Below are 8665 nucleotides of genomic sequence, written 5' to 3'. Positions count from 1 at the left end.
GTATTGTGGATCATGGATGTGCATGTGCCAATGGGTATTTGGGTCCAGAGCCCTGTGAAGTACTTGTCTGAGCCTTCCTTCCAAGGAAGGTGAAAGGAGCGTTGTTTTGTGAGTTTTGTTGTGTGGGGTTTTTTTCAGGGTGACTTTGTGTAGGCTGTTTGTTTGGTGTTTTGGGGATGATTTTTTTTGTGGCAGGGTTTTTTTTACTGCCTGTTGCTGATTTCCTTTTCTACTGAAGCCATTCTGTAGATGAATTATCTGTAGGCTCAGTATCTGAAGAGCAAACTCCTTGTATTTGCTGTGCCCAAGTTACTGCTAAAATTGCCATGTGAGGACATCTCAGTGCACCTTATGGGCCTTTCCTCCTGCTCCCTGTGGGTATAGATTATGTGCACATGTGTATTTCTTCAGCCCCTTGCAGAACTCCCCTGAGTGTAAAACTCTTCAAAAGGCAAGGAGTAAAAAGCCCTTTGGCTTGTCACAGACGGTTCTTTGTTTGCGAGCTTGTTGTACTGCTCCTGTGGCAACCAAGGGGTTTGGATGGGGAAGGTAAGTCTTTGATATTAGCTGCTTCACTTAAGGGCACACTGGAAGCAATAGGAGGCTGGCTAATGGTGGGTTGTGGGAAGAATTTCCTGCAGTGTCTCACAGACTGCCCTGGTGTAAGTAGATGACTGTCGCATGCATATCCATAAGCTGGAAGGTGAGGAAGCACTGAGCTTCTTTGTCAGGTAAGAATACAAAATTAAGTGAAAATACTTCCAGCAGAAAATTGCCTGAATGTGTCATGGATGGCCAGTCCTAACCCAGTACAAAACACAGGATAAGATCTCATAATGTACTGCCACAGTATGTGACGGACAGGTGCTAACTTAGTAAGGGGGACAGGAGTAGCAGAAAAGCTCTTTATTCTATGGGAAGAATGTCTGACTCTTAGCTGTTGGTGCCTCTTACTGCAAACATGTCAAGAAGAATAAATCTCTCTAGCTGTCTTTTATGGGATGGATTTGCTGCCTGCCACCAAATCCTCCAAAGCTAAGAGAGAAGTGCTCCTGCTGCATGCTTTCTTGTGATGCTGTATACAAAGGGCTAGGTCTCCTGCACTTGACTCCAAAGAGGTGAATGAAGAAACCAGCATGATGTGCTTTTCTTCCTGTCTCATTGAAGAGAAAATGAGCTATGCAGGCAGGAAAAACAAAAGAAAACAAACCCAAAAAACTCCAAAGTGTGACTGATGTAACCAAAGATTCTGTTGCTGAGCAGGAAAGCTGTCCTGGCTAGTGTAGCCAGGCTTGCCTTCAATTTCTTGCATCTCACGAAGGTAAGGAGCAAAAGTAATAACAGAATTGGTAGAGTACTGTACAATGACAGTGCCACTTGCATTGGTTTGTCTTGCATCTAGCTTGGGGTATGGCTCTGCAGAAATAGAGGCATTGCCTCAGAAACTATATAGCTAGGACCTGAGCTGGACTTTAGAAGGCATGATGTGTGTGAGAGGTGACTACTGGGGTACAAGGTGCCTTCTTAACGCTCTGGAGCAGCATGGGATTGTATTTCAGAGTAACAGTATTGTCATTTTTATATGAAAATAAAATTACAATATGGGAAATTTTTGTTGCTTCTATTTGTTTGTGGTAAGAATTCAAATATTAAGGGGCTGGTACTCGAAGCAGCAGTGTGTGCTCTGCAGCAAGCAGGCTTGGGATTAGATTTAGGCAAGAAAAAAAATGCGATGATGTAGTTTCCAGGTTTGCCTTAGCACAGTTTTTCTGTAAACAACTGTTGGTCCCTTCTGTTACTCCTGAAATAACTTGCAAAATAAGGTGATTGCTTAGAGCACTGAACAAAGAGTAACTGTGGGTGTTTTCTTTTTCCCCTCCCCAACCAGACCAAAGCTGGACAACTAAGAATGTGGCTTGGCAAATGTGAACATAATAATTTAGTGTGATGGGGCTGGGGCTACCTGCCTAAGCTGAGCTCTGAGCAAACTGATGGGGAATGTCACATGTAGCAGCTATGTGGGAGCCTCAGGGTTCTGCAGTACATGGGTGAAATATATCACCACTCGGAAAAAGGGCTTTTCTTTTTTTTTCAGCTCTACCACTTCTGACATTCCTAAGCAGTATTCTTTTTTTCTTCAGTGCTGGGAAAGAAAAGTTTAACAAAAGCAGGTTTGAACTAAGATGCTAATGGTATTTGCCTGTACACTGGGTAAAGGAGATCAGGATGGAGGGAAGTGAAATAAGAGCCTGGGAAGGAGAGGGTTAGGTTAGCTGTTGAAAACTTCCTTTTCAGTAATGCTGTAAAAACACTGGCTGTGCTCTTCAGCACTGGGAGTCTATTCATATCAAATTTCCAGTCCTGCTCAACAGAGTAACTAGAGTTCAGCATGATGTTTTAATGTTAGGCTTGTGCTTACTGTAGTCTTATTAACCCTTACTGTAGCAGTCTGTTGGCTACTCTTGAAAGGTTCTGGGGTCTGCAGAGGTTGCTGTTGATTTCTTTAAGCTTTCTTTGTCTCCAGGAATATCGAGCAAGGTGAATGCTTGTGCTGCTTGGTTTTGCTTTGATCCATTTTCTTCCTTTTCTCCTGACTGCTTTGCCGTTGATCACTGTCTTTGCACGCTGAGGTGGTTTTGGGCCCCTGAGCCTTGCGGAGGTGGCCAGTCCTGCCCTCTGTGTGAGGGCAGGAGGGCTGGGGAGGAATTGTCCTCAGGAGGAGCGGTGATAGTGAGACTGAATGTGTAAAGCTTGTAACTTAGTGATGGATTAGTAACTTCAAGCAGGACTGTAACTATGCAGAATTGCAGCTCAGTCTCATTCTCTGTCTGCTGTTACTGGCTGCTTTCCCTAGGTATGCCTCAGTTTCTCCATCTTTAAAAGTGGAGGTAACACATACTTCCTAAACTTTTCTGAGGTGGAAAGCCCAGAGAGACTGCTAGCTCTTCAGTAATACGAGACTGAAGCCCTGAGCAGGGAATGATTGTGGAAAATGCTTGTGGTTACAGTTGCTTTAGCCTTAGAGACTAAGTAGGGAGGAAGAGTTTGGTAAAACTCTCCATATGCTTCCTGAGCCAGATGATTTGTAATGAAAAAAGTGGTTATTCATGAAATAATTAACAGGGAAAATAGCAGGCTATTAATCTGCTAAACTGTGTCTCAATTTTGTTTTCATGACTTCACAGAGCTCTAAAAAGCCTGCCTTTCTTTTACAACTTCCACATTTCATTAACACTTTGTAGTTCTTGAATCTTGTTTGCTGGACAGAGTAGGGAGGGGCCAGATCCTCGAGGCTTCTGTAAAGGGATAAACTGATGTTCATCCCCTGGCATCATACCAAATTTCCTTCTGGCAGCAGCCTCTCCTTTAAAAACATGGCTGTGTTGCCTCCCAGCAGCACAGCGGGTTAATAAAGATGAAAAAGAGAAAGAAATTCAAATAACTCTTTGTAAGCGTTGTTCTAAAAACTCTCCCTTGTGCTTCAAAGAAAGAGAAAGCCCTTTAGCTTAGCCTCATCAATTTAAACTGTGTATTTATTAGTAATGCTACTACTACCTGTAGTGGTTGAAACCTGTCTAATGCTAATAATTTTCATTATTACTGTGGTGCCAGGAGGCTGTGATAGTCTCGCATGCTGGATGTGACACCCAGGAGGAGACAAGCCCCTGCCGAAGGCAGTGGGGAAGATGAAGGCAGAAGCCACAGAGGGTGATGCAGTATGTCCTCCTCCCCAGGAGGCTGGTGCTGCAGCTGATGACACTGCAGATCTCCTTGCTCTTGGTTTGCTAGGCTTGCTGCTACGGCCAAGTGGGCACTGATCACTTCCCAGATGACAATTTTCTGTGAGCTCTTGACTGGTGATGCTTTTTGTGTGCTGCGGGGACATGGAGTCATGTTAGGTGGGTACTGCTAGCTTGCTGTAACAGCCATCTTGGTGCTGTGCTGTCTTTAGTTGTTCCTGTCCTTCAGATCATTCTAGAATTACCAGGAATGCCATTCTTGCGTTCAAGGCCTTGGTGGGTATAACTTTTGGTGTGGAAGATTGGACCCTGTCTGGATGTATGTGACATGTATGTGCATTAATGCTGACATTTCCTTTCCAACAATACCTCCACTACATGATCAGCCGTGAGCCAAGGATTACCTTCCCCAGGCCTCTCCTGGCTGTTAGGCCCATGCCATCTCCCTTGAATATTGGATCTGGGCTCCTGATGCACCCTGTAATTAAGCGTACCCACTCCTGTTGTGCAATAGGAGTGAATCAGGTGCTTTTCCTTTGGGCACAGAGCACCTGGAACCTGTGGCCATCAGTTAATTACATGGGCTGTGAGCCACCCTGCCCTAGACCAAAGGGCGGGCTCCGTCTCCTCGGTTCACAGGCACCATTTGTTTTGCTCCCAGACTAATTAGCACTGGCTGGTTTGGAGCTGGATAGGTGCTGGGGAGCGGGGAAGGCAGCACTGTGGCTTTTGCTGTATTCCACCTTCCCAAACAGTGGAGGCAAGGAGGTAGCTGCCCTCAGCCTGGCCAAGGGCTCCCTGGGCTGTGGGTGCCTGTGAGGACAGACCTCTGTCACCTCTGGCCTGGCCTGGCCTGGCCACTGCCCTCAGCAGTGTCTCTGAGAAGCAATGCCACCCTGGATGCTCGTCTTTGTACTTAAGAAATAATTAAAAAAAAATCTGAGGGGAAATGATGGAATTTGAATAGTTTTGTTCTGTTTGTTCAGCTTCAACTAGCTCTTAAGGCTGACGGCCAGGAAGCAGGGCCGAGCAGAGGGCGCGCAGGGCCGAGGTTCCTGCCCCGTTGGCGCCTCCCCCTGGCGGCCGAGTGGCGGGAGCGGCCCTGCCCGCCGCCCTGCCCGGCCCTGCCCGCCGCCCCCTCCGCCGGCCGTGAAGGGCCGCTCGCTCGAACCGGCGTCTCGACGCCCGGCCGCGGCAGCCGCCGCTGAAAGCGTTCCCCGCGGCTGCCGCCCTTCCTAGGAGGGGGCGCCACCCCCGCCGGCAAGCTCAGGCCGGGGCCCCGGCACCGCGGGGCTGGCAGCTTGAGCAGGAAGCCGCGCGGCGGGGTGCCGGGATCCACCGGGAAAGCCCTGGGCCGCCGGCTCCCCCCGCCGCGGCGGGCTGGAGCGCCCAGCGTTGCCCTCCCCGGGTGCCTTGTGGCCCCTGTTGCTGCTTTGCCGCCCGGGTTGTCCCCGTGGGGAGCTCTGGTGTGAGGGGGCATGGCGGAGAGAGGGGCAGGCTGTTACGGGGAGGTCCTTCACCATCTCGTCTCGTTTTCAGGGATGCCTGATGCTGTGCTAATTATGCCTGGCTTGCGCGGTAACTCGGCTGATGGCTCTTTGCCTGTTAAGATGGGCCGGGAAGTCAGGTCTTCCCACCAGGCCGGCGAGGAGGGCACACCGGCAGGGCATTGCCCAGGCAAGGCGTGCTCCTGCTAAGGGCAAAGGAGATGGGATGTGCCATGCCATGTTCTGCCAGACAGGCATGTGGGAAAATCACCTTGAGGGGGGGAATTAGGGAAAAATTACAGACCTAACAGAAGTTGTATTAGAACAATATTGAATAGAAGGGGGGTTATTTTCTGCCAGATTACTCCATCCCCTTTAATGCAATGAGCTGGCAAGGAGCTGCAGAGGAGGAGGAGCAAGGGCTGGCACAGGTAAGGAGCAATACAAATGTATTTTCAGGGAGTAGCTCTTATGACAAAAGAACAGCTTATGCTGGATGTGGCTTTGATGCTATTTACCTGGAACAATATGTTTTAAAACCAGACTGACCATCATGGCATGTTATGGCATAGGTGATTTGTGGGAACACAGGAGGGAGGGGAGGAGTGACAGTGCTGTAGTTGGTGCCTGTGTGGGAGGCAAAAGGAGGCAAGCTAGAGAAAAGGAAGAGGAGGGAGAAAGGTTTAGCAAGGAGGATCCAGTGAGCTGTGATTCTGAAGGTGGCAAACACAAGGTATTTTCATATCCCCTGCTCCTGTGAAGGAGATGGAAGAGCTGGTAGAAGTATGTACCTCTGAGCCAAAATGCATTTCCACTGCAATCCCAAGTCAAGGTCAGCAGGATGATGAGTACCAGATGATGAGGCCAGAGGCAATGTCTTGCGTGATAAGAAAGGAAGGTTAAAAACAAGGAAGAATAAAAAAAGCTCATAACCACTCGTTATCAAATAAAGTTCTTGAAAACATTTCCTTGTGGATATGCTATCCTATAGCTGCACGTTGAGACAGGGTCCCTGCTGTGAAGTCTCTGCATGGGGAGAGCACTGCTTTTCCCCTCTTGTCTTTGGGCAGAGAGCCATAGTCTCACTGATAACTAGCATGAGCTAAGCAGGTCAGGTTTAAAAAAGCAGAGGAATAGGTATGTATGAGTCTGACCGGAAAAGAGCATTGGGCAGCAGGGTGCTGCTTGGATTATGCGAGAATTGTGAGTTCTTGTTATGGGTATGTCCACTGGGCTAAGCACTGTATTGCTGTTTGCAAGCACAGGGAAACCTTGCACAGCAAACGTGGTCAAGGCCTGAAATACTGTGTTTGGAGGATTTTAGGTCCAGCTGTGCCCTGTATTTTACTTATGTGGTCATTGCCTGTTGTCTGTACTGGGCCGATTTGCTAGACCAGACCTGGAGTAACATGCTTGTCCTCAGTGACCAAGTCAGGCTGCCGTGCACCAGGTGCCCTCTTATGAATGGGATTCAGGACAGATTCTCACAGCATTATAGACCAGCACATCACCCAACAAACTATTAATCTTGCCCACGGAGCTGCTGATAAAGGTGGTCCTGGTATGAGGAACTGGTAAGTGATTACAAGTGTTCCTGCACAAGCATGTTTGTATGCAGCCAGCACCCATGAGTATAACAGGGATGAGTGAGCCACTCTGCTGGAGCCACCTCTGGAGCAGGTATTGAAAGCTCCCTGTAGGGTAGAGCAAGCGTAAGGGCTGTAGATATGAAGATTGGGAGCCTCAAAAGGAGTTAGATGTTTAACTCCCCTAGATTCAAAGGGGATTCAGGCACCTGCCTCCCTCTGAGGTTCTGGGCTGGGCTTTTAGGGTAGCTCTGCACAGAGTCCCTTGTTTTGGAAACACTTATTTCCTCCATGTGTTCTTCTGTGACCTCTCCCTGTGAAGCCTGAGAAAAGGCTTGCACAACCCTGGAAGAAGTGAACGTAGTCAGTCCTTTGTTGCAGGGACTGTTATCTTGCCAGTTCATCTCATAGCTGAGTCTCATCAGAGCCATGGGAGGCGTGAGGTGGCGCAGGGCTGGACTGACATGCTGCTTGGTTTGTGATGGTAGTGGTGCAGACAGGGTGATGGAAAAAATAGGTTGAGGAAGGATAAGAAATGGAGAGAAAAAGCAGGTTATAAGTTTAGGAAGTGGACCAAAAGAGGAACACTGGAGAAAGAAAAGCACTGTGACACAGGCATGAGCTGAATGAGTGGGGAATGTGCAGGATGTAGGAGGGGTGGAAGAAAGGTGGACTCTGGAAATACAGAGGAATGGTTAAGAAACAGGGAAAAGCTGAAGGTAAAGTGTATTTAATCACAAGCATTTTTAAAACTTCAAGCTGGACCCATTCTTCCAGTTCCCTTTGCTGTTTAGTCAATAGCTGGGAAACCCAGCAAGGTGAAATTCCTCTCCTGGGGCAGGTCAGGGGAAAGGTAATTGCTGTCTGCTGCCCTCCTGGAGCCTGCAGAAGCCCGGTTCAACCTCCCTGACTGCAGGTGTGTGAGGTGGGCTGTGATGGCTTAGCAAATGGTGTGCTCCCCACCACCCCGCTCTGGGAGGTTTGTCCTTACTTCATCTTGTAGATGTCCTGAGCAGAAATAGCTTCACCCAGCTTGCAGTTAGGACTTTCACATAGACTCAGTGTGTGTGGTTGGTTACATCTAGACACGCTGTTCCAATATTTACATATTTGCTAGACCTGGGATTAGAACCTATATCTCTGCCCACAGAGACGGGTCTGCCAGCCCCTGGCTAGTCCTGACAAGAGTTGCTCTGGTTCAGGACTGGGCTCAGAAGCGTCAGCACCACCAGTGCCATGGGCACAGCAGCTGCCAGGGAACCAGCACTGAGAGGAGAGCACGCGTTCTGCTGTGGGTTAACCCACTCCGTGGGCAACATGTACGTGCACTGGCCACAAAAGCAATAGCCAACGCAATCCAGCTGCTTGAAAACTTAGAAGCAGCTGTAAGCCTCTGTGCTTTTAGTTTAAACGACATAAAGAAACTAGCTAATATGTTTCCTGTGACTACACCTCCTTCCTCAGTCCGTACCTTTCCACTAATTATTCTAGGGGGGTACAGCCTTTTCTTTGCTGCCTTGTTGCGGCCCCAGGCCAGCCGGGAAGGGGCAGCGAGCTGGGGGGCTCCTGGCCCCCCCGGGGTGGTCATAACTGTACTTGGCAGCAGTGCTTTCCCCGCGGTTTGCATGCGGGGGAGCGCAGCCTGCCCCGCCGCCCGAGCCGCGGAGGTTCGCGTTTCAGCCCAGGGCCGCCTTCCCCTCCCCGGGAAGCCGGAGCCCGCTGTGAGCTGGCGCTTTCCCGGCTCCGGGAAGGCTGCCAGGGACCCCCGCCGGAAGCCAGATCGGCTTTTTCTGCTCTTCCAGGATATACGGTCGTGCGGCTCTTCTATTCTAGAGGGTACGGCTGCCGCCGG

Source organism: Falco naumanni, chromosome 13 (genome assembly GCF_017639655.2).
Source record: "Falco naumanni isolate bFalNau1 chromosome 13, bFalNau1.pat, whole genome shotgun sequence".
Taxonomy (NCBI): domain Eukaryota; kingdom Metazoa; phylum Chordata; class Aves; order Falconiformes; family Falconidae; genus Falco; species Falco naumanni.
Note: the sequence above shows the minus strand (reverse complement) of the source record.